This window comes from Episyrphus balteatus, chromosome 4 (genome assembly GCF_945859705.1).
Source record: "Episyrphus balteatus chromosome 4, idEpiBalt1.1, whole genome shotgun sequence".
Lineage (NCBI taxonomy): Eukaryota > Metazoa > Arthropoda > Insecta > Diptera > Syrphidae > Episyrphus > Episyrphus balteatus.
In genome coordinates this window covers 23984968-23988939 of record NC_079137.1, presented here as the reverse complement: position 1 = coordinate 23988939, position 3972 = coordinate 23984968, and the positions used below count along the sequence as shown (strand labels likewise).

General features: G+C 26.0%; 1 long non-coding RNA gene across 1 annotated transcript; it reads right to left on the bottom strand.

Moving 5' to 3' along the window:
- Nucleotides 1-748: 748 nt before the first annotated feature.
- LOC129919919 (uncharacterized) lies at nucleotides 749-1911 on the bottom strand. Its single transcript, XR_008773140.1, has 3 exons — nucleotides 1185-1911; nucleotides 1008-1039; nucleotides 749-909 (listed from the first exon to the last, which is right to left on the bottom strand). It is a non-coding gene; the product is annotated as an uncharacterized LOC129919919 (long non-coding RNA).
- Between the last annotated feature and the right edge of the window lie 2061 nt (nucleotides 1912-3972).

The window sequence follows — 3972 nt, the reverse complement described above, 5'->3', positions numbered from 1 at the left end:
TCTTTTCAAGGGTTGTTGAGAGCATCTTTAGTTCCTTCAAGAGTTGCAACTTGTAACCGTTATATGTTTCATTCGTTTGTTGCAAAGTGACACATAACGCACTGAAATCATTTTTCTCTACCAAAGCATTATGTTGAAAATCTTCAAAGTTGTTCTTGATTGAAAGGAAATCGCCTTCCACACTGAACCAAAAAGGTACATAAAATTAATGAATTTGTACATTAAATTAATGTAAAAATTCATGGCAAATGAGCCAATGTAAAAATTCATTAAATTTAAGAATCTTTTTAAGAACAAATTCATAAGGGAATGAATATTTCTTAAAAATTAAGAATAAGTTCTTAAATTTTATGAATTCTTTTCATACACGAATTCGAAAATTTTTGAAAATGTTTAAGAAAAGTTTCTTAGATTTTAAGAAAAATTCATACAATTTAAGAATTATTTCTTATAATTTAAGAACAAAGTTTAAGAAAAGTTTCTTACATTTTAAGATTATTTCTTAAATTTTATGATTTTTTTCATAAACTCCGTACAAAATTGAATGAAATATTGCTTAAATTTTATGAAAAAAATCATAAAAACTATGAATTTTTCTTAAAGTTTTATGATTGTTTTCATAAAATATAATACACTTTTCATTAAAATGTATGCATTTATTTATATAGATGCATATAATATACATTACCATTCCAAGTATTTAATTTGTTCCTGAAAAAAATTGTATTCCAATCAAACAAACAGCAAAAGAAAACAACCCAAAATCTAAAACAAAGAAATGAAACTGTAAAAATAAAATAAATTATTAAGTTTAAACGTTATAAAAATGTTTTATTGATCACTATCACTATACATTTCACTATAAATTTAATTTTTAACTTAATTTTACTTTTTTAATGGATGCATCATCTGGAAAGATAGAAAAAAGTTTGCATTAGTAAAATGAATATGTAGTATTTGGTTTAAAAAATCGAAAAAGCTAGAAGGTTAAATTATCTTATTCTTACCTTATTGTAATCGGCAGCATTAGACTCTGGAGCTGAAAAAAAAAAACAATACAAAATTGAATAAGTTGGGGAAAGATAAAAATATAAAGAATTTATGTACCTATGAGAAATGTTGATAGTATTAAGTTAAAACAAAATTTAAATATTTAGAGAAATAAAATAAAATGAAACACTTACTAAATTCAATGTTTTGCTTTAGTTTGCAATGACAATTTCAAGTGTACAGGATTTGTTGAGAATCGCCTGCCTTTAATATGGTTTTTATTTTGTGTTGATTTTTCCACTTTTGCCGGTCAAAAGTTGAAGATTACGTACCTACGTGCCACCATATTTCAGAAACAAATCAAATTACGATTTTCACTTTTTAAATATGCACCTATGTATACCTAACAAAAAGAAATAAAATACATTTAATAAATAAAAGAAAGCAATTTTTAACATTATATGTTTTTATACTTATCTGAGTATATGGAAAAGAGGCAACAGCAACCAACAATATTTTACACTGTTGAAATATACTTATAATCTTCAAAATTGTCTACGTGGTTAAAATGGTTAACACTATAATAAATATTGTCTTTTATTCACAAACTTTTATAGCTTGTTTCGGCAACGACCGTCGACTTTGAATATCAGATTTTAAATTAAATCCTCAAAGAAATCTTTCTAAGGCATAGATCCAGAACAACAGTTATTATTTTGTAGATTGATGAAAAAATACATAGACTTTAAGAAAATATACTTAAAAACTCACAACGTAAGAATTTTTTCATAAATTATATGTATACTTTCATAATATTTAATGAATTAATTCTTAAATTTTGGAAAAATATGAATTTCGATCATAAAAAGTATGAACAGATTCTTAAATTTTAAGAATAAGTTCTTAATTCCAAATACAGGATAACGGTAAAATATTCGTTGTTTATCGATTAATGAAAAAATACATTCAGTTTAAGAAAAAATACATTCATTTTAAGAAAAAATACTTAAAAACACAAAATTTATGAACTTCTTACAAATGTAATTGTGAAAATAAATTTTTTCAATTTTAGAAGGGAAAAAAGTCAATTTTAAAAATTATTTTAACTCAAAATACAACTGAATGGAAAATAATAGTAAATTTCATTCATAAAATTATGTCCAGATTCTAAGATTCAGCAAAATATTCTTTCCAATTGAAGCTTGAAGTTTATGAATTTATTCATAAACCTTCGTATTTGTTCTTAAAATAAGTTCATAAAAATATTTTCCATAGGAAAATTTTTATGAAAACTGATTCTTAAATTTTATGAATCTTTCTTAAAACTAAACTTTTTTTTTAAGAATTTGTGCTTAAATTTAATGAATTTTTCTTAAAAATGTATGAATTTTGGTTTATGAACGAGATTCATAGTTTTTAAGAATAATACTTTTTTCAGTGCAGCATTTCAAGACGTATTGTAAAATAGTTTTTACTTCGACGGAAACGATCGTTGTCAGGCATCTTTTGGAAGTTTTCAAACTGTCTGATTATGTGTTTTGACTTATATATTATTAGTCGAATATAATTTTTCGAACTCATTTCGCTATAGTCTATATTATTCTTCTATAATATAAAATAGTAAGTACATAAATTCTATTCACTTTTATCTCTTTTTTCGCAGCAGTGTGGCTCTGTCGAATGGAACCCTCCCGGGCAGGGTTCGGACTTTACTTCGATCGAAGTAGATTTACTTCGATTTTGGGAAAAAAATAAAATCTACTTCCCTACTTCTCTCTTTCAGGATCTACTTCTATTTCTTGATTGAAAAATATAATAAATTTAGGTCCAATTTATTCACTCTCCATTATATTTAAAGGCCCCATTAAAAATAAAAAATCTGTCAAATCACATACAAATTTTAAAATTTCCCGTTTTTAATGGAGACTTTAAATTTAATGGAGTGTGAATAAATTGGGCCTTAGAGAAAGGGATTTAACTTCAATTTTAAATCTGGTCGAGGCATTGAGAAATAAAGCTCAACTGAAATCTCAATTGATGAATGGAGGTCAATTATTCTTCGAATTCAAGATATAAATAAAGTTTATTAAAATAATTTTGACTGATTTTGGAGAATTCCTGATCAAAAATTTGTTAGATTATGCTGAATTAACCGTTTTACCCCAAAGCACCGTTACAACCACTAGATGAGAAAGGTTTTTTGGAAAAGATCATACCTAATAAAAAAAGTAGATAAAGAAAAATAATTTTGTTGAAAAATAATTTTTGTAGAGTAAATTTTTGTAAATAAATGTTCTGAAAGTTTAATTTTGAAATCTACTTCCGAAATTTGGGATCTACTTCACTTTTTTTTCAAATTTGCTTCGAAATTTTGAAACTGAAGTCCGAACCCTGCCCCGGGACTTTATTGAAAAAAATTGTTTGATGTGTAGTGAAGCAAACGATACGGTGTGGTGGCGGCGCGCGGCGATTTTTGGCTCCTTCAAAATTAAAAACTTTTATAATAAAAGAACTTGATTATTATGATCACGCCTTAAAAGTGGTCGAAGTAGAATTAAACTTCTTCGAAGTAGAATCTGACGTCTTGCTGAAAAGAGCAATTGTGAATGTACCTGCTTCCATTTTCATTCATATATGAGGCGTTCAGAATTATAATGGGTCAAGCCCACTTCTCTTAAGGTTGGATGTTTTAAGGTCTTAAAAATCAAGGGTTTCGTTTTATGCCAAATAAAATAAAAGAAAGACATTTTGGAAATATCGAGCAATCGATCTGTGAAACATTTATTTCAAAAGTTCATTTAGTTTCTGAGAAAAAGCTTCTCAAAGTTCAGAATAATGCACAAATTTCAAATGGACTTGACCCATTATTATTCTGAACGCATCATATTTTGTTTCCACTTTTCTACAATGTATATTTGTTTTGTTATTTTTTACTAAAATAAAAATTAAAGAATCTAACTTGAAGTCTGATAAATTTAATAC